The sequence below is a fragment of the Chiloscyllium plagiosum genome, unplaced genomic scaffold, assembly GCF_037043375.1.
Source record: "Chiloscyllium plagiosum isolate Xiang-an unplaced genomic scaffold, Cpla_swu_hap1 HiC_scaffold_9, whole genome shotgun sequence".
In the NCBI taxonomy this organism is placed as follows: Eukaryota; Metazoa; Chordata; class Chondrichthyes; order Orectolobiformes; family Hemiscylliidae; genus Chiloscyllium; species Chiloscyllium plagiosum.
In genome coordinates, this window is record NW_028270147.1 from 32,419,924 (window position 1) to 32,443,488 (window position 23,565).

The window sequence follows — 23,565 nt, forward strand, 5'->3', positions numbered from 1 at the left end:
TAGGAAGAGGATTAATGAGGATTCATGTGCTATAGTAATGGAGTCCCTAACTCAAAACCAGAAGCCCTGTATTCAAATCTCACCTGCTCCAAAGATGTGCAATAACACCTCTAAACAGGTTGATTAACAAAATATAATTAGAAGGATGATTGGTGGCAGCTCTCCACCCTAACCACAATGACCAATGGTGGGGACCACAAAATATGACAAAAGCTTTGTCTAGTATGATGTGGTGGTTAAAATACTAAAAAAACAATGTTGCAGAATAAACACTTCTGAGATGGCTATTTCAGAGAAAGTTTTCTCAGATCACTATCATCTCCCTTCAATTAAAACTTACCGAACATTACAGTTTAAATTCCAGTATTACTAATGATCAAATGTATTAACCTTAATGTGACACTCACATAATCTCAAAAGTCTTGGTAGCAATGGGCAAGGGAGAGAAAACTGAATCATTCGCTGAAATACCTGCAATATGAGGTCATCATTCTTGCTACAGGCATTAAGTGGAATGTTAATCTTCATTTGTTGCCTTGGAACTGCCATGGAATCAAATAATAAAATGAAACAACCCTATTCCTCAATAGTACAAGGTGAATCATTCATAACTAAAGTAACAAAGGTCATCATTGTTAGGGAAAAATGGTACGCAAGAAAAAACAATGTAAATACTCATTTTAAGAGAATGTGATTTGAGAAAGTATAAATAAAATTGACTTGTGTTACAAGATCTAAACAAGTTGGTTAAAGTCACAGAACTATCATAACAATGCTCCATATGGTTCATTCTGTAAATTATTAGAGAAGAAAATCCACACGTCACCAAATGATTTAAATTCCAAAGATCATTTTCATTGCATAGCTTTTCAGGTTACAAATGGACATAGGAATTATGAGCAGCGGTGAGCCATCCTGCCCCTTAAGCTCTCTCAGCCATTCTATAAGGTCATGCCTTATACCGCATTCCCATCTATTTCTGATAGCATTTGATACCCCTCCCTAACAAAAGTCAATCTACTTCTGCCTTAAAAATATTCAATGACCATTCTTCCACCATCCTCTGAGAGAGTTTAAAGTCATGCAACCCTCTGAGAGAAAAGAAAATCCTTATCTCGGTCTAAAAGAGCAACACTTAATTTTAAAACAGTGTTCCCTGATTCTGGGTTCGCCTACTAGAGGAAATATCTTTTCCATATTCTTCTTGACAAGACCATTCAGGTTCTTATAAACTTCAAATCATCTGTCACTCTTCTAAAAAAAATTAGATCAAGCAAACCCAGCCTGTACAATCTTTCCTTCTAAGACAACTTGCTCATTCCACATGTTAATCTGGTAAACCTCTTCTGAACTATCTCCAATGCATTTATATCCTTCCTCAAATGTGAAGACTGAAACTACCCACAGTATCCAAGATGTGATTCTGCTAATGGCCATACAATTGAGGCATTACATCCATACTTTTATGTTCAATGCGATGGACATTAAAGGATAGCATTACGTTAATCTTCTTAATGACTTGCTGTAACTGCATGCTAATATTTTGTGACTCACTATAGAATACTAAATTCCCTCTGCACCTTGTAATTCTTCAGTCAGGCACCATTTAAATAAAACACAGCATTTTTATTCTTCCTGCCAAAGCAAACAACTTTGCATTTTCCTTTTTTATATTCTATCTGTTAGATGTTCTTCCCCGCTCAAACAATCTGCAACTTTGTTATGTCATTGTCACAATATACATTCCTATCTACTTTTTTGTCAGCTGCAAAATTAACCACTGTGCCTTTGATCATCTCATCTGAGTCAATGATACAAATTGTAAAATGTAAAAGGATGCATTCGTCACACCCCGCCATTCTGGAAAAGACCCGTTTATGCACATGCTGTTTTCTGCCAACCACTCATACTTCTATTCATGTTCATATATCACCCCCATATCATGACTCCTACTTTGCACATTAGCCTTTTATGTGGAACCTTGGAAATCCAAGTAGACTACATCAAAGAGCTCCAATAAGTTGATTTTAAATAATTTCACAAAACCATGCTGAATCCTCCTGCTTACATTGAAATTTTCCAAGTGCTGACTTATAATCAACTTTGCTTGATGATTGATTCTAACACCTTTCCGTCAACTTCCCTTCTAATTGATCCTTTCTGGAATCTAACACATTTTGGAGGATTAGCACCAATGCATCTATTATTTCGTAAGATCACAGGATGAAGTGAATCCTCTATAGTGAAGACAGAGACAATTACTTTATTCATCACATGTTTTTTTTTCCTTTCTTGATTCATGGGATGAGACTATCACTCTCTAGGCCAGCATTTATTGCCCATCCCTAAGTGCCCAAAGGGCAGTTAAGGGTCAACACACTGCTGTGGGTCTGGAATCACATGTAGGCCAGACCAGGTATGGATGGCAGTTTCCTTCCCTAAAGGACATGAGTGGGTTCTTCCGACAATCGATAATGGATTCATGGTCACTATTAGATCATTAATGGTGACCCATTTCTTTATTATCTGCCATTAATTCCATATTATCACCCTCTAGAAGCCCACTTTACTTACTCTTTTCCTTTTTGGATATGTATAGAAACTCATGGCATTTGTTTTTATATTTCTAGCTCTAATTTTACATCTCCTGTTCTAATTATTGTCCAGATTAACCTGTTAGTTATTCTCTGCTGTTCTTTGTATTCTGATCAGTTTTCTGACCTGAAATCTACCTTTATGTAATCAAGTGTCTTTTTTCCTTAAGTTTGATATTCTTCTTAACCCCCTCATCTCCAGAATTAACCCGGTGAACCTCCTCTGCACCGCTTCCAAAGCCAGTACATCCTTCCTTAAGTAAGAAGACCAGAACAGTGCTTAATACTCCAGGTGTGGCCTCACCAACACCGTGTACAACAGGAGCAGAAAGCCCCTGCTCTTAAATTCAATCCCTCTCGCAATGAAAGCCTATATTACCTTCCTGTTTACCTGTTGCACCTGAAAATCAACTTTTAGTGATTCATGTACAAGCACTCCTATGTCCCTCTGCACAACAGCATGCTACAATCTTTCACCATTTAAATAATACTCTGATCTACTATTTTTACTTCCAAAGTGGATAATCTCACAAATTTACCAACATTGTGCACCATCTGCCAGACCCTTAACCACTCACTTAACCTATTGAAATCTCTCTGCAGACCTATGCAGAGTTTGCCTTTCCACTCAATTTAGTGTCATCAGCAAATTTGGATATGTTACACTGTAGGCCCAACACTGACCCTTGCAGCACCCCGCTTACCACTGATCTCCAACCATTTATTCTAACTCTCTACTTTCTATTGAATAACTAGTCATCTATTCATGCTAGCACATTCCCCAACTCCATGCATTTTATCTTATATATGAGTCTTTTATGTGGCACCTTATCAAATGCCTTCTGGAAATCTAACTATACAACATCTATCTGTTCCTCTCATCTGTTACATCCTCAACAACTCCTGTCAGTTTGTCAAACATGACCTTCCCTTCCTGATTCCATGCTGCATCTGCCTGATGGAACCCTTTTCATCCAATTGTCTCATTATTTCCCCTTTAATGGTAGCCTCCAGCAGTTTCCCGACTATAGATGTTAAGTTAACAGGCCTATAGTTACTTGCCTTTTGCCTACACCCTTTTTAAAAAACTTGTCGTCTTCCAGTCTGCCGGGATCTGCCTGGAGTCCAGTGAATTTTGGTAAATTACCACTAACGCATCTATTATAACTTCTGCCATTCCTTTCAGCAACCTGGGATGCATTCCATCAGGACCAGTGGAATTATCTACCTTTAGATCCTCAAGTTTGCTCAACATTACCCCTTACAAATCTTCTCAAAACTCACTAATCCCTTCAGTGATAACAATTGAATTCAGGTCCTCACCTGCCATTGTATCCTTAACATCATTCTTTGGCATGTTAGATGTATCTTCCACTGTGAAGACTGACACAAAATAGTTATTCAAGGCTTCGGCTGTTTCAGCATTACCCAATATTAATTCCCCTTTCTCATCCTGCAAGGGACCTATGTCCACTTTAGCTATTCTTTTCTGTTTTATATTTTATGAAAACCTTTCCTACCTGTTTTTATATTCTGTGCTAGTTTGTGTTCATGATCAATCTTTCCTTTCTTTATTGTTTGCTTTGCAGTTCTTTTTAAAGTTTCCCAGTCTTCCTGTTTCCCACTACTCTTGGCTACTTTGTAAGCCTGTGCTTTTAATTGGATGCCTTCCTTCATTTCCTTAGTTATCAAAGGCTGACTCTTCCTATCCTTTCTATCCGTTGTTTTGACCAGAATGTACTTGCCTTGAGCATTGTGAAAAATTTTTTGAAAGTCCTTCACTGTTTAGGACATAGAACATTGAACAATACAGCGAAGAACAGGCCCTTTTGGCCCTTGATGTTGCGCCGACCTGTGAACTAAATTTAGCCCATCCCCCTACACTATCCCGTCGTCATCCATGTGCTTATCCAAGGATTGCTTAAATGCCCCTAATGTGCCTGAGTTAATCACATTGGCAGGCAGGGCATTCCACACCCTGACCACTCTCTGAGTAAAGAACCTGAGTAAAGAATCTGTCTTAAATCTATCACCCCTCAATTTGTAGCTATGCCCCAGCATACAAGCTGACATCATCATCCTAGGAGAAAGACTTTCACTGTCTACCCTATCTAATCCTCTGATCATCTTGTATGCCTCTATCAAATCCCCTCTTAGCCTTCTTCTCTCCAATGAGCACATACCCAAGTCTCGCAGCCCTTCCTCATAAGTCCTTCCCTCCAGACCAGGCAACATCCTGGTAAATCTCCTCTGCACCTTTTCCAATGCTTCCACATCCTTCCTGTAATGGGGCAACCAGAACTATAAACAATATTCCAAGTGCGGTCGCACCAGCGTTTTGTATAGTTGCAGCATGATATTACAGCTCCGGATCTCAATCTCTCTACCAATAAAACCTAGCACATCATATGCCTTCTTAACAGCACTATCCACCTGGGTGGCAACTTTCAGGGATCTATGTATGTGGACTCCAAGATCCCTCTGCACATCCACATTACCAAGAATCTTTCCATTGACCCAGTATTCTGCCTTCCTGTTATTCAGTGAATCACCTCATATTTATCTGCATTGAACTCCATTTTTTTTAGATTAGATTAGATTACTTACAGTGTGGAAACAGGCCCTTCGGCCCAACAAGTCCACACCGATCCTCCGAAGAGCAACACACCCAGACCCACTCCCCTACATTTACCCCTTCACCTACACTACGGGCAATTTAGCATGGCTAATTCACCTAACCTGCCTATTTTTGGACTGTGGGAGGAAACCAGAGCACCCGGAGGAAACCTTGCTACCTCTCAGCCCAATTCTGCAGTTTATCGAAGTCCCCCTGCAACCTGCAACCTTCTTCCACACTGCCCACTACTCCACTGACTTTAGAGTCATCTGCAAACTTACTAACCCATCCATCTATGCCTGCATCTAAGTCATTTATAAAAATGACAAACAGCAGTGGTCCCAAAACAGATCCTTGTGGCACACCACTAGTAACCGGACTTCATGCTGAATATTTACCATCAACCACCACTCACTGCCTTCTTACAAAAAGCCAGTTTCTAATCCAAACTGCTAAATCATCCTCAATCCCATGCCTCTGCATTTTCTCCAACAGCCTACCATGTGGAACCTCATCAAAGGCTTTACTGAAGTCCATATATATCACGTCAACTGCCCTACCCTCACCCACATGCTTGGTCACCTTCTCAAAAAACTCAATGAGGTTTGTGAGACATGATCTGCCCTTGATGAAACCATGTTGATTATCTGCAATCAAATTGTTGCTTGCTAGATGATTATAAATCCTATCTCTCATAATCCTTTCTAAAACTTTTCCTACAACAGACTTAAGGCTCACTGGCCTATAATTGCCTGGGTCATCTCTACCTCCCTTCTTGAACAAGGGCACAACATTTGCAATCCTCCAGTCCTCTGGTACTAAACCTGTAGACAATAACAACACAATGATCAAAGCCAAAGGCTCCAACAGTTCCCTAGCTTCCCAGAGAATCCTTGAATAAATTCCATCAGTCCCAGGGGACCTGTCTACTTTCACTCCTGCTAGAATTGTTCACACCTCCTCCTTACTAGCCTCGATCTTTTCTAGTCTAATGCTCGGTGCTCATTCTTCTCCTCTACGATGATAAATATTCGTTCAGTATCTCTCTGATCTCTACAGGATCCACACACAACTTTCTGCTTCTGTCTTTGACTGCCCCTATTCCTACCCTAGTCATCCTTTTATTCCTCACATATGTATAGAAAGCTTTAGGGTTCTCCTTTAGTCTACCTGCTAAAGAGTGCTCATGTCCTCTCTTTGTTCTTCTTAACTCTCTCTTTAAATCCTTCCCAGTTAATCTGTAACTCTCCATTGCCTGATCTGAACCATCTCATCTCAACGTCACATAAACTTTCTTCCGCTTAACAAGAGATGCAATTTCTGTAGTAAACCACAGTTCCCTTACCTTATCACTTCCTCCCTGCCTGACAGGGACATACCTATCAAAGAAACGCAATATCTGTTCCTTAAACCCACTCCACATTTCTATTGTCCTCATCCCCTGCATTTTGCAACCCCATTCTTTGCATCCTAAGTCTTGCCTGATTGCATTACAATTGCCCTTGCCCCATCTGATAACTCTTGCCCTGTGGAATGTACCTATCCCTTTCCCTTGCTAAACTAAAACGTAACTGAATTATGGTCACAGTCTCAAAGTGCTCACCTCCCACTAAATCAAACACCTGGTCTGGTTCATGCCTAAACACCATATTCAGTATGGCCTCCCCTCTTGTCAGCCCTTCGACATACTGTGTCAGGAAACCCTCATGCACACATTGGACAAAAACTGATCCACCCAATATAATAGAGTTATAGCATTTCCAGTAAGTGTTGGGTAAGTTAAAGTCCCCCATAATGACCACCCTGTTCCTTTTACTTCTACCTAGAATTGTTTTGCCGATCCTCTCCTCCTCATCCCTGGAACTTTGCTGAGGCCTATAAAAAAACTCCCAGCAGTGTGACCTCTCCTCTCCTGTTTCTAACCTCAGTTCATATTACTTCAGTGGAGAAGTCCTTGTCAAAAGTTATTTCAGCCACCGTTATACTGTCCTTGACTAACAAGGCCACACCTACCCCCTTTTACTGTCTTCCCTGTTCTTAATGGAAGACCTAAACCCTGGAGCCTGCAACATCCATTCCTGACCCTGCTCTATCCATGTCTCCGAAATGGCCACAACATCGAAGTCCCAGGTACCTATCCATGCTGCAAGCTCACCTATCTTACTTTGGATACTTCTGGCATTGAAGTAGACACACTTCAAACCAGCTTGCTGTCTGCCAGCACACTCCAGTGACCGTGCAACCATTGACTGTTTCTCAACTGTTCCACCATATAACTTGTGTTCCCAGTCCAACGTAGCCAACTCCTCCCTCATCCCATTATAGTCTTCCTTATTTAATCATAATACCCTGCTTTTAGATGCCACTACTTAACCTTTCATTTTTATCTAAAATTTGATCACTCTTTCCGAGAGGAGGCTTACTATGAGATCATTAACTTTACCTGTGTTATTACACAGGTCCAGATATAAGATTGAGTGCTCCCTTGTAGTTTCAGTAACATGTTGTTCAAGAAAGTTAACATAGATGAGTTCTATGAACTCCTCTTAAATTAATCCTCATGAACTTCTCATTAATTAATCCTGCCACATTTTTAAACAATGTCAAGACTTGTATAGTTATGTTAACTGTTATCTAGTTGGTTCCCTATGTGTTGCTCTAAGAAAAAAATCTCAAAAATATTATATTTACTTTTTCAGGTTGTTTTATCTATACTGAGTTTTTCAGTTGATACATAAATTAAAAATCACCCATAATTGTAGCCATCCCCCAATCACCTGCAGCCAATATTTCTTCTTGTGTACTTCATCCTAAATCATAATTACTGTTCAGGGTCCTATTGATCTCTCCCACACTTGTGGAACCAGTCCCAGCATGGTCTAAGGTGAAGACGGCCCAATGGTACAGATTCCATTTTCCACAGTACTGGTGCCAGTGCTCAACTAAATGGAACCCACTTCTCCCATACCAATTTCTGAGCTACATATTTCACTTCTCTAATCTTAATTATTTTATGCTAATTTGCCTGTGGTTCAGGTAGTACTTCAAAGATTACCTTTAAAGTTCTCATTTTTAAAGTTAACATCTAACTTCTCATACTCTTTCAGAAGAACCTCTTTTCTAGTCCAACGTATGTCACTGGTACTGATGGGGATCATGACCAATGAATCTTCCACCTCCCACTTCAAGTTATTCTCTAGCCAAGAGCAAATATCCTGAATCTGAACATCAGGCAGACAACACAGCATCTGGGTCTCATGGTCTTTGTTGCAGAGAACACTGTAAAAACTATTCATTTTACTGCCCCACTACAAATACATTCCATCTCTCTCTCCCCCTTCTTAAATGGCTTCCTAAGCCCCAGTGCCGTGGCTGTTGTGCTCAACCAAATGTCCAGCCCCCACACTAGTCCAAATAAACTGAGAAAGCCTCAAAACGCTTTACACAATTGCAAAGTCTGAGGCTGCTGTGCTCCTGCTCTTTTGGTCCCTTTATTTGCTTCACTTAGTTTTACAGCTTCCTATCCCTGATGACTGATTGAATAAGAAGACCTTACCATAAAGGTTGTGACTAACAACTGACACAAAAAAAGTGTCTCATTTTCTTTTTCCCCTTTCACTTGTGCCTCTGTGTCTGCTACTAGCCTCCAACTCAATTGCTCTGAATCAAAGACCCTGCATCCATATGTATTTAGTGCTAACATGTTTGCCCTGGATCTGACCAGCAATCAAAATATCCCACATTCCGCAGTCACAGCACATCGCCTGCCCTACCTAATATATGTTAATCAATTTTTGTTAATTAATTAACAGTTAATACAGTTGACACTTCTCAAAAACTGCCAGTTAACTTTATAATATTGATGAAATGATACAATACTTACTATATTAATAAAACACACTTTTTAATAAAAGTAGTTACTGACTTACTTGCTTCTTCCACTGCACAAATTTGAAAATAAAATGTTAGAGGATTTAAAAGAGGGCAGTAGGGAAACAAGCCTCCTCTTCACCCTTCACCAAACCCCTCACTAAGCACACTTCTAATAGAAAACCTTTTTAACTTCTACCTATAGCAACAGTTCAAGAAGGCAGCTCCCTCCCACCTTCTCAAAGGTAACGAGGGATGGACAGTAACCGCTGGCCAGCCAGTGATGCCCGTGTCCCAGCAGTGAATTTCAAAAAGGTTTTTAAATTAAACCCTTCCAGCCAACCTCCTTTGACAACAAAATTGTTCACAAAGTAAGAAGAATAAGGGCTTGCATTTATATAGCATCTTTCACAAGATGAGGATGTTGCGAAGTGCTTTATGGCTAGAGTGTGATCACCACTTTAGATTAGATTACTTACAGTGTGGAAACAGGCCCTTTGGCCCAACAAGTCCACACCGACTTGCCGAAGCGCAACCCACCCAGACCCATTCCCCTACATTTACCCCTGCCCCTTACACTATGGGCAATTTAGCATGGTCAATTCACCTAACCTGCACATTTTTGGACTGTGGGAGGAAACCGGAGCACCCAGAGGAAACCCACGCAGACAATGTGCAAACTCCACACAGTCAGTCGCCTGAGGCAGGAATTGAACCCAGGTCTCTGGCGCTGTGAGGCAGCAGTGCTAACCACTGTGCCACCGTGCCGCCCATAAATGTAGGAATGTTAGACAGCGAATATGTCAGTCTTATCTCAGTAGTAGTACTTCTAACCAAAGAATTATTGCTTGCAAATTAAAGTCATAAACACGATTAATTATTAGACAAATATCATTAATTTGGCGTGGTGAATGGAAGTAATAAACTTCATGTTGATGATTCCAAGTATGCTTGAACAGTCAGCAAGGTAGTTTACAGGAAAACACATAATCAATAGTCTTAAATTGTCATAATGTGCATGAGACATTCACCTTGTATTCGACAATGTTGAAAACACAGCCTGCAAATAAGAAGACAAAACCCTATAAGGCCACTTTAACTTGTTTGAGCAAGACAAGCGATCAGGGTGTGTGCCAGATCATAAGCAAGGATTGATCAAAGACATATCATCAGAACGTCCACAAAATCTCCCAGTTTCAATTGGAACAAATCAGGTCTCCCAAGAGATTTTAAAATATTTAAATAGTGTTCAGAGCTGTGGTTTCTAGATTTGGGTGTGACCAATACAGAAAAACAAGCCATTAAGATTTGCTTAGCAATTGAAAATGAAAATCTGCATAGATTTAATATGTCAGGATTAATAAGCCAGGAACTAACAGATCCACAAGACATGAGCCAAATTAGAAGACAAATTCAGTGTCAGATTAGATGACCATATTGATTGCTTAATTAATGTTGTTTAGATAGAAGCTTACTGATAGCATTGAATATCTTTGTGAGTAGATACAGACAAGAGGCTGGCTCATAACTGATTTTGTACATGGGGAGCTAAAAAATAGAATTATTAAGTTGATAATCACAACCACCCCCACAGAAGCTTACTAAAATAAAATTGGTAAACAAACCAAAAATGTATAACATTGAAGTGCTACTGAAGGCTGAATGTAAGTATGAAAAGAGCCTGGCTGGTCAACAAAATATAAAGATCCTGTGAACATATTTGATTGTTGATAAAATTGTTAGAATTCCCAAATGTGACATGTGTAAGGTGTGGTCTTTGCATGCCCAAAGTAAATGCACACAATTTTCAATCATATTGAGAGGCCAATGGCAGAAAAATCTATTGGCAGTGGCAGTAGGGTAGAGCAAAGGTTGATGACGCTACTAAAAAGTGTATACAGACACAAGGAGTAATTACAAGCTACAATAAAGCCATCTGGTATTCTGCCAGATGTGTTTATGTGAAGTGATTGACAAACCAGAATCTGATGATGTGTACAATGGGACATGGAGGAATGAAAATACGCCAAGTGCATGGAAACATTCATGTCATCAAATCATCCAAAGCGTTCGCAAAAATTCATATTATTTGTCTCAATAAACTGGCAACTGCTCATTTTGGGCACGTGGGGAAGCCATGTCAAAATCTACAAATTTAAAATGCACAGTATACAATAATGTATTAATTCCATGTACAGAATCAATAGTGCTGGAGAGCCAGTTCAATCAATTCGCCTGTATGTTGCAGCTATTTTATTTACACTGGACCAGTAAGTGCAAATATATCTGCAACACTGTGACCTTGAACTGGTCATAAATCAGTCAGAAGTCAGAAACACAACAGAAACTGCAGCAGGCTGTTCAAGAAACAATTGCAAAAATGAATATGAAAGAATGTTTCTCAGAATTGCGGAGAAAAATATCTAAGCTCTCTGTTGTGGACAGAAAAATGGAAGTTCAGGAGGAAAGGAAACTAGCTCAGGATTAATCCAAATTTAAGAATAACTTCTCTGAGAGTATAAGAGGATTGAGGAGATTTCTCTATTAAACTCACAAAGGTGATGTGCTGAAAGACAAATTAGGGAAGAAGGATGAACTTGATGCTCTGCATCATTCAATGAAGATAGTGCTGGTTTACGGGAAGATCTGGAATATCTCTCATGTAAAAGAGATCAGGTTCAGCCGCAGCTACATATTTGCTGTCTCCTTTCTCAAGAGTGGAGAAAATTAGAAGAATTGAAGTTGTAAACCTAAAAGCTTCAAAATGAACTCAAAGATCTGAGTGAATGAAACAGCAAATGCAAAGAGGATCCAACCCATTCAAAACAATGACAGGAACGAAATCAGTCTGTGGCTACTCTAGAAAAATACTTAGCTGTAGTGCATCAGGATAAGCAAGTTTCAAAACAGCAACTGCATTTCATGACAGAAAGTCTTGACAACACCAACAGAAATGACAAAAAATGTGAATGATGACTGTGGAAAGCAATTGCATCCCCAGACAGTATCACCTTTCAGAGAAAATATTAGCAGGAGTAGGCATTTAACTGTTTGAGCCTGCTCTGCCACTCAATATGATCAGGCCTGATTATCCAACTCTGTACCCTGTTCTCGCTTTCTCCTCATACCTTTTCTACCCTTTAGCCTTAAGATCTACAACCAACTTATTCTTAAAAATATTCTATGTTTTAGCTTCACTCACACGCTGAGGCAGGGAATTCGACAGGCTCATCACTCTCGAGGTGAAGAAACTTCTAATCTCAGTCTGAAATGGCCTACCCTGTATCGTTAGACTGTGACCCCTTTTTCTGGACTCTCTGTCATTGGGAACATGCTTCCTGCATTTACCCGATCCAGCCCTGGTAGGATTTTATTGGCTTCTTTGAGATCTCACCTCATTCATCAAAATTTTAGTAGTCCTAACTGATCCAATCACTTTTCATATGCCATATGAGGAATCATGTAAACCTTTGTTGAACTTCCTTCCTTACCAGAATGACCTTCCTCAGCTAAGAAGACCAAAGCTACACACAATACTCCAGTTGTGGTTTCACCAAGGCATCGTACAATTGCAGCAAGTCATCCCTGCTCCTATACTCAATCTTCTTGCTATGGAGCCCAACATACCATTTGCCTTCACCATCTAGAACATAGATAGAACATAGAACAATACAGCACAGAACAGGCCCTTCGGCCCACGATGTTGTGCCGAACTTCTAACCTAGATTAAGTACCCATCCATGTACCTATCCAAATGCTGCTTAAAGGTCGCCAATGATTCCGACTCTACCACTCCCACGGGCAGCGCATTCCATGCCCCCACCACTCTCTGGGTAAAGAACCCACCCCTGACATCTCCCCTATACCTTCCACCCTTCACCTTAAATTTATGTCCCCTTGTAACACTCTGTTGTACCCGGGGAAAAAGTTTCTGACTGTCTACTCTATCTATTCCTCTGATCATCTTATAAACCTCTATCAAGTCACCCCTCACCCCTCATCCTAGGCCAATGAGAAAAGGCCTAGCACTCTCAACCTATCCTCGTACGACCTATTCTCCATTCCAGGCAACATCCTGGTAAATCTTCTCTGCACCCTCTCCAAAGCTTCCACATCTTTTCTAAAATGAGGCGACCAGAACTGCACACAGTACTCCAGATGTGGCCTAACCAAAGTCCTGTACAACACTAACATAATTTCACGACTCTTGAATTCAATCCCTCTGCTAATGAACGATAATACTCCATAGGCCTTCTTACAAACTCTATCCACCTGAGTGGCAACCTTCAAAGATCTATGTACATAGACCCCAAGATCCCTCTGTTCCTCCACCTGACTAAGAACCCTACCATTAACCCTGTATTCCGCATTCTTATTTGTTCTTCCAAAATGGACAACCTCACACTTGGCAGGGTTGAACTCCATCTGCCACTCCTCAGCCCAGCTCTGCATCATATCTAAGTCCCTCTGCAGCCGACAACAGCCCTCCTCACTGTCCACAACTCCACCTATCTTCGTATCATCTGCAAATTTACTGACCCACCCTTCGACTCCCTCATCTAAGTCATTAATAAAAATTACAAACAGCAGAGGACCCAGACTGATCCCTGCGGAACTCCACTTGTAACTGGGCTCCAGGCTGAATATTTACCATCTACCACCGCTCTCTGCCTTCGACCGGTTAGCCAGTTTTCTACCCAATTGGCCAAATTTCCCTCTATCCCATGCCTCCTGACTTTCCGCATAAGCCTACCATGGGGAACCTTATCAAATGCCTTACTAAAATCCATGTACACTACATCCACTGCTCTACCCTCATCCACATGCTTGGTCACCTCCTCAAAGAATTCAATAAGACTTGTAAAGCAAGACCTACCCTTCACAAATCCGTGCTGGCTGTCCCTAATCAAGCAGTGTCTTTCCAGATACTCATAAATCCTATCCCTCAGTACCCTTTCCATTACTTTGCCTACCACAGAAGTAAGACTAACAGGCCTGTAATTCCCAGGGTTATCCCTATTCCCTTTTTTGAACAGGGGCACAACATTCGCCACTCTCCAGTCCCCTGGTACCACCCCCGTTGCCAGTGAAGACGAGAAGATCATTGCCAACGGTACTGCAATTTCCTCTCTTGCTTCCCACATAATCCTAGGATATATCCCGTCAGGCCCGGGGGACTTGTCTATCCTCAAGTTGTTCAAAATGTCCAACACATCTTCCTTCCTAACAGGTATCTCCTCGAGTTTACCAGTCCATTTCACACTCTCCTCTTCTACAATACGGTCCCTCTCGTTCGTAAATACTGAAGAGAAGTACTTGTTCAAGACCTCTCCTATCTCTTCCGACTCAATACACAGCCTCCCACTACTGTCCTTGATCGGACCTACCCTCGTTCTCGTCATTCTCAGGTTTCTCACATACGCATAAAATGCCTTGGGGTTATCCTTGATCCTATCCGCCAACGATTTTTCATGCCCTCTCTTAGCTCTCCTAATCCCTTTCTTCAGGTCCCTTCTGGCTATCCTGTATCCCTCCACTGCTCTATATGAATCCTGTTTCCTCAACCTTATGTAAGCCTCCTTCTTCCTCTTTACCAGACATTCAACCTCTCTCGTCAACCAAGGCTCCCTCACACGACCATTTCTTTCCTGCCTGATAGGTACATACATATCATGGACATGTCGTATCTGCTCTTTGAAAAAGTTCCACCTTTCCACCACATCCTTCCCTGACAGCCTATGCTCCCAACGTATGCTCCTCAAATCCTGCCTTACAGCATCGTAATTTCCCTTCCCCCAATTATAAAATCCACCTTGTTGTGCGCACCTATCTCTCTCCATAACCAAGGTAAAAGTCACCATCACCAAAATGTTCACCCACTAACAAGCCCACCACTTGTCCCGGTTCATTACCGAGTACCAAATCCAATATGGCCTCCCCTCTGGTTGGACAATCTACATACTGCGTTAGAAAAGCTTCCTGGACACACTGCACAAACACCGCCCCATCCAATCTACTTGATCTAAAGAGCTTCCAATCAATATTTGGGAAGTTGAAGTCGCCTATGACTACGACCCTGTGGCTTCTGCACCTTTCCAAAATCTGTTTCCCAATCTGTTTCTCCACATCTCTGCTGCTATTGGGGGGCCTATAGTAAACACCCAACAAGGTGACTGCACCTTTCCCATTTCTGACTTCAGCCCATACTACCTCCAGAGGCAGATCCCCCTCAAACTTCATTTCTGCAGCCGTTATACCATTTCTAATTAGCAATGCCACCCCCCCTCCTTTTTTCCCACCCTCCCTAATCTTACTGAAACACCTGTAACCAGGAACCTCCAACAGCCATTCCTGTCCCTCATCTATCCACGTTTCCGTGATGGCCACAACATCGTAGTCCCAGGTACCGATCCACGCCTTAAGTTCACCCACCTTATTTCTGATACTCCTTGTGTTGAAGTATACGCACTTGAGCCCATCTCTGTGTCCGCAAGTAGTCCCTGTCAGTGCTACCTTCTCCACAGTCTCCCTACAGTCTTGGGCATCCTGACACACAGCTAGCTTACTTGCTGGACTACAAGTCCGGATCCCATCCCCCTGCCAAATTAGCTTAAACCCCCCCGAAGAGTGCTAGCAAACCTACCCCCCAGGATATTGGTGCCCTTCTGGTTCAGGTGCAACCCGTCCTGTTTGTACAGGTCCCACCTTCCCCAGAATGCAGTCCAATTGTCCAAATATCTGAAGCCCTCCCTCCTACACCAGCCTTGCAGCCACGTGTTCAACTGCACTCTCTCCCTATTCTTTGCCTCACTGTGACGTGGCACCGGCAACAACCCAGAGATGACGACTCTGTCTGTCCTAGCTTTTAGCTTCCAGCCTAACTCCTTGAGCTCTTGAATGACCTCCCCACCCCTCTTCCTACCTATGTCGTTGGTGCCAATGTGTACCACTACTTCTGGCTGCACACCCTCCCCCTTAAGGATTCTGAAGACACGGTCTGAGACGCCTCGGACCCTAGCACCCGGGAGGCAACAAACCATCCGTGAGTCTCGCCCATGTCCACAGAACCGCCTGTCCGTCCCTCTAACTAGAGAGTCTCCTATAACTAGCGCTCTCCTCCTCTCCCCCTTTCCCTTCTGAGTCTCAGAGCCACAGACCCCTTCACTGCAGCTTACACCTGCAACGCTGTCCCCCCCAACAGTTTCCAAAGCTGTATACTTATTTTTTAGGGGGACGACCACAGGGGAACCCTGCACTGCCTGCTTCTTCCCCTTCCCACCTCTAACTGTTACCCAGCTACCTCTGTTCTCCGGCGTAACTATGTCCCTGTAGCTTCTATCAATCACCCTCTCAGCCTCTCGAATAATCCTCAGTTCATCCAACTCCAGTTCCAGTTCCCTAACTCGTTCGGTGAGGATCAGGATCTGACTGCATTTCCTGCAGACGAAGTCGGCAGGAGTATCGGTGGTCACCCCTACCTCAAACATCCTGCAGGAGGAACATTCCACCGCCTGCGCTGCCATGACTGTACACTTTCTCCAAAAACAAGAACACTGAGTCAATAACACTGAGTCACTTACCTGTGGACTTTAAAGTTAGGTTAGAGGAGGCCCTACGGAAGTAGGACCTGGGGTCTAGAACACACTCACTCAAATACTAATCACTTACCTTCCCGCCTAGCTATGCGCTCCAACCTCACTTCCGCTGCTCCCACTCAAATGACCGTTGGTGATTAAAGGGTGAGTATTTATACTCACAGTTCTCCTTCCCGGCTGCCCCTCTGTTTGCCGTCACTTCCTCTGCTGCTCCCGCTCTTTTTGTGAAGAGAGAAAAAAAAACACCGCTTAAAATAAGCACCTCTGTGTGCTTATTTTCAGCAACTGGTGTACCAGAGAACCTAGCGGGCCTTGCACCTTCCTTTTCCCCTATCTATCACCATTCAGATAATAACCTGACTTCCTGTTTTTGCTACCAAAGCAGATAACCTTATATTTATTCACATTATATGGCATCTACCTTGCATTTCTCCACCAAACTTCTCTAAATTACACTGAAGCATCTTTGCATCTTCCTCACAGCTCAACCTCCCACTCTTCTTTGTATCATCTGCAAACATTGAGGAATTATATTTAGTTCCCTCATCTAAATCAATGTACATTATGAATAGTTGGTGTCCAAGCACCGGTCCCTGTAATACCACACTGGTCACTGATTGTCACTTGAAAAAAAATGATTTGTTCCTACTTTTTGTTTTTTGTCTGCCAACGATTCTCAATCTATGTCAATACACTAGCCCAATCCCACATGGTTTAATTTTATATACTAATCTTTTATGCATGATCTTATTGTAAGTCTTCTTAACATCCAAGTAAACCACATCCAGTGGCTCCCTTTTATCAGTTCTACTAGTTACATCAAGCAAGATACTTCAAGCGAGATTTCCCTTTCTCATCGTCTTACTGGCCTTAGTCTTCGATTCCTCCTCAGTCATTTTACATACTGAGCTACTGCTCTGGTTTCCAGCCCCCTGCCACTCCAGTTTAAAACCTCCCGTGTGCCACCTCCCTGCCAGTTTAAGTAAAACCCTTCCTTCATGTATAGGTTCCACCTGCCCCAGAAGACATCCTAATCAAGTTTTGAGAAGATTTGTGGCTCAGGTTGTGGTTCTGGATGTAAGTTTGCTCGCTGAGCTAGAAGATTTGTTTTCAGATGTTTCATCACCATACTAGTTAACATCATCAGACAGCCTCCGTTGATGGTATGATACATCCACTTTTTATTGATGTGTTTAGGCTTCCTTGGGTTGGTGATGTTATTTCTTGTTCTTCTTCTCTGGGGTAGGTAAATGGGATCCAAGTCAATGTGTTTGTTGATGGAGTCCCAGTTGGAATGCCATGCTTCTCGGAATTCTCATGCGTGTCTTTGTTTGGCTTGTCCTAGGATGGATGTGTTGTCCAGTCAAAGTGATGTCCTTCCTTATCTGTATGTAAGGATACTAGTGATAGTGGGTCATTTTTTTGTGGCTAGTTGATGTTCATGTATCCTGGTGGCTAGTTTTCTGCTTGTTCGTCCAATATAGTGTTTGTTACAGTTCTTGCAAAGTAGTTTGTAAATGACATTAGTTTTGTTTGTTGTCTGTATAGAGTCTTTCAAGTTCATTAGCTTCTGATTTAGGGTGTTAGTGGGTTTGTGGGCTACCATGATGCCAAGAGGTCTGAGTCATCTGACAGTCATTTCTGAGATGTCTTTGATGTAGGGGAGTGTGGCTAGGGTTTCTGGATGTGATTTGTCTGCTTCTTTGGGTTTGTTGCTGTGAAATCAGAGGACTATATTCATTGGGTAGCCATTCTTTTTGAATACACTGTATAAGTGATTTTCCTCTGCTCTTCATAGCTCCTCTGTGATGCACAAATTGCTCCATGAGGTTGAGGAGGCAGCTGGTTTTGCTGCTGGAGCAACTCCTAATGTTCCTCAACAGAGGCTAGGATAGAGCTGCATACATAACTCCCATGATGCTGTGAATGGTGACAGCAGGGAAATGAGGAAGAAGGGAGTTTCTACAGTATGTTCACAGCTAGCCAAATATTATTAAAGAAAGGGACAGTGAACGTACTTTTTGCAGGAATGGAGACCAAAGTCAACTGATAAACTATTACCCCGAGTGGCGGTCTGAACAGAACAATCTTCTGCAGGTATATATGGAACTCCATCATCATACTATTGAGAAATAAAAAAATCTGTTGCTCATCAAACTTAAACAACCTAGCAGTCAGATACTAATAACATCCAAATCGGAGCATTTTAGCTGAAATGTTTGGATCTCTAGCAACCCCAAGAACAAATTCTATTGATGTATTGGTCTAACATGGCAAGTTGTCAATGTGAGTCATATTTGAACAGCACTGGAGATAATACAAGTCCACTAACTAAATTATACCATCTTTATTCTGAAAAAAACTTGTGTTCTCCTGAGGCAGCTGAGATCAGATAGGTACCAGAAATAGCACAAGTCAAGTAACCTCTCTCATGCTGCAATGTTTACAGGCAGTTGGAACATCACAGAGCAGAAATAGCATCAGAATGTTCAGATTGTTGTTTGGCCACTGTAACGAAATGTGCCATCGGAAATATCATTTCATGATTTAAGAATGGACGGGAAGGAATCGGTACAAATGTGTTGTGGGGAATGTGGACAACATGCAAAGTTTGGTAGAGGTTTGAAAACTCATTTAATTCTCGAACAGATCTTGCTTTAATTCTTTAATTCAGTATCGCTTCTGTATCCTGTGCCCATTTTTATCATTTACTCAGGTTGGGCAGGTGGAAAGGAGGTTCAGGCTCGCACAGCAGGTCAGTGTTGACATCTGCAGCATCTGGACCACATCTGTCCCCAGTAAGGGTAAGAATTGCTCAACTCTACACTCATTCGACAGGATTTAACCACCAAGGAATGATGAGGAGAATGATGAAAAATGGAAACTTAACTGGAGTTCCTACTGCAGATTTGAAGCATCACAATGCAGTGATATTTGCCAAAAATGAGAGAAACAGGTCAGCTGACCATAACATTCTTCTGTAGATCAAAGTGCTCAAAGTAAACAACATGTGTGTCACACTTTACACATGTAGACAGTATGCCAAGGTGTTCACGTACATTAGGGTGTGGTTGGAAAGGTATTTTCTTAATTCATGAACTTAGGAATCATTAACTAGGCTATAATTTATTGCCCACCCCTCACTTGCCAGAGGGTAGTTGTAGGGTTGGAGTCATATGTAGGCCAGGCCAGTTAAGGATGACTGGTTCTTTCCCCTAAAAGACATTAGTGAACCAGATGGGCTTTACCAACAATAGTTTACATTGTCTTCACTAGACTCTTAATTCTAGTTTTGCTTTTCTTCAATTTCAATACCACCATATATTTTGAATTTGAACCCTAAGTCTCTGAATTAATAGTCCAGTGATAATACCTCAAGGCCATTGCCTCCTTATGTGGTGATATAGTGTGATACAGGCTTTAGGCACCACAGGAACAGAGAGAACTCAGATTTCTGCTGGTCAGATCTCAGATATTGATCTCGTGCTATGGTGCTCATTTACAATGAGCATGACAGAAAGAGGCCGGCCCGGCAAAGCAAACATGCATGCATGGAAATGATTGAATACACAAGCAACAGCAGCAGCATGGTCTCCCAAACCGGAAGATGGGTTCTCAAGGGGTTTGAAGGTCAGGAGAAGTCAGTGGTAAAACTGTAGGTTGCATGGTCATGTTGACAATGGGAGTTTTTGCACATGCAGACTGACACATTGGCTTATGCTTCCAAAGCTGCTCCAACTCACACACCTCAGATGTTTATGCAATAGAAAAGATATTACAGGGAACATTGCAGTTAATGCAACTGCTGGTGCTCCTGCTGCTCTCCTCTTGTTCCTTACCAGAGGGTCTAGGTAGAGATGTAGTAGCTGCTCCCATTCTGTGCTGAAAGCAGTTTCATAAAACCGCCATTTCGTCTGTCTATCTTGACACCAAACGTATACCTGGGGTAGAATAATCTGTTAGACAGAATACATTGATTGCAACAAACACAACAGAAGATATGATAGCTTACCTCATATTGTCAAATACTAACAAGTTCAAGATCATAAAACCCTCAGACAGAGGAGCAAAAGGAGGCCATTCGGTCCATCAATTCTGCTCCACCATTCAATGAGATTATGGTTGATCTGCCAATCCTCAACTCCACTTTTCTGTCTTTTTCCGAGAACCCTTAATAATGAAAAAGCTGCCTCCATCAGCCCTGAATATACTTAATGACCCAGCCTTGTGGGCGGCACGGTGGCACAGTGGTTAGCACTGCTGTCTCACAGCGTCAGAGACCCGGGTTCAATTCCCGCCTCAGGCGACTGACTGTGTGGAGTTTGCACGTTCTCCCCGTGTCTGCGTGGGTTTCCTCCAGGTGCTCCGGTTTCCTCCCACCATCCAAAGATGTGCAGGGTCAGGTGAATTGGCCATACTAAATTGCCTGTAGTGTTAGGTAAGGGGTAAATGTAGGGGTATGGGTGGGTTTCGCTTCGGCGGGTCGGTGTGGACTTGTTGGGCCGAAGGGCCTGTTTCCACACTGTAATCTAATCTAATCCAATCTAATCTAACCCTTTGTGATAAAGAATTCCACCAATCCAACACTCTCTCAGAGAAGAAATTCCTCCTCATTTCTGTTTAAAATGTGTAATCCATTATTCTGAGATGCTGTCCTGCAGTCCTTGACTCTGCCATGAGGGAAAACAACCTTTCCATACCTACTCTGACAAGTCCCCGAAGAATCTTACATGTTTCAGTAAGGTTGCCCTTTATTCTTTTATATTCCAATAATTACAGCCCCAATCTACTCAACCGCTCCTCGTAAGACAGTCCCTCCATACTTAGTATCAGCCTAGTCAACCTTCTCGGCACTTCCTCCAATACCGATATTTCTTTATGTAGATAAGAAATCCAAATACTGCTCAGTGTTTCTGCTGTGGTTTGATTAGTGCATTGTATAGTTTTAGCAAAACCTTTCTATTTGTATGCTCCATTACTTTTGAAATAAATGCCAACATTCCATTTGCCTTCCCTACTACCAACTGAACTAGGATGCTAGAGTTTTTTTTATGTCATTCATAGATGAGGACTCCCATATCCCTCTGATCTGTAGACTTATTCAGGTCTTTCTCCATTCTCACACATTATCTTCCATCTGCCAGGTTTTTGCCCACTCACTTATATTCCTCTGCAGACACTTTGTGTCATCTTCACCACTTACCTTCCCACCTATTTTTGTATCATCTGCAAACCTGGCAATACTACACTCACTTTCCTCATTCAGGTCTTTATCATATATTGCAACTAATCATGGCCCCATCACTGATTCCTATGGCACTCCACTAATTACACATTGCTATCCTGAAAATGATTTGTACCACCTCTGTCTTCTATTAATTAGCCAATCCAATGTCCATGTTAATATTTCCAACAGTATTGGTTCTTATCTCATTAAGAACCTGATGAATGGTACCTTATCAAATGCCTTCTTAAATATTCATACAGATTTTCTAATTGCAGAACAATTGACTTGCTTCTAATGCCAGGTTAATATGAATTACAGAAAATTCTTTCATTTTTGGAGCTAATCAACTGATAACTCATTTTATGCAGTTTATGATTTCCATCTCAGGAGCCAAATGCTTTAACCAAAAGAGGATTTTCATCAATACATCATTCTTTCATTATTAACTCTGAGCTCTCAGTACATGGATAATTTAAGAAATGCATTATAGTAGTCCCCCCGTACCCACAGGGGATATGTTCCAAGATCTACCACAGAAACCTAAAACCCTGGATAGGAGTGAACCCATACGTTTCAATGGGAAATTTACCTTCCAGGCAGCCCACCGGTTCCTGGTTCCAGAAAGTTCTGTATAATATATTCGGGTCGCAGTAAACTACTGGTAACTGAAACTGTGGAAAACAATTCCGCGGATTCAGGGCCACCCTGTACTTAGTTGTTCACTTCCAATACTTTCAGCCTCTGGCCTTATCTAGTCATAGAGTATCCCCAAAAACCCAAGCTGAATACCAGTTGTGATCAATATAAAGACTTCAGGTTGTATGAATAATCAAACCTTTTCTAGAAGCAGCCTTCTGTGGGTCAGAATGATGGCAATACTTTCAATTCTTCAGTTTCTTTCATAAAGCTGTTCACTGTCTTCATTTACTCTGAAATGGATCAAATAGAATGCAACAATCAGTGCAACTCCATTAGAATCAGTGAAACTGGTTCTGCAGCCTCAAATTTTACCCCATTAATCTCATTTTAGAGTCATCAAGTCACAACGGTTTACAGCGTGGAAACAGACCATTCAGTCCAATTCATCCATGTCAGCAGATGTCCTAAATAAACCTAGTCCTATTTGGTCCATATCCCTCTAAACGCTTTCCACTCATATAACCATCCAGATGCCTTTTGAATGTTGCATTTGTACCAGCCTCCACCACTTCGTCTGGCAGCTCATTACATACACATACTACCCTCTACATAAAAAAGTTACCCCTTAGGTCACTTTTATATCATTCCCCCGTTACTTTAAACCTATGCCCTTTAGTTCTGGACTCCTCCACCCCAGTAAAAAGACCTTGTCTATTCACCCTAACCATGCCTGTCATGATTTTATAAATAGCTATAAGGTCACCCCTCAGCCTCCGCCACTCCAGGGAAAACAGCCCCAGCCTATTCAGCCTCTCCCTATAGCTCAAACCCTTTAACCCTGGTAACATCCCTGAACCCTTTCAAATTTCACAACATCCTTCCTATAGCAGGGACGTCAGAATTGCATGCAGTATTCCAAAAGTAGCCAAACTAATGTGCTGTACTGCTGCAACATGGCCTCCCATCTCCTATACTCAATGCACTGACTAATAAAGGAAAGCATACCAAACAACTTCTTCAGTA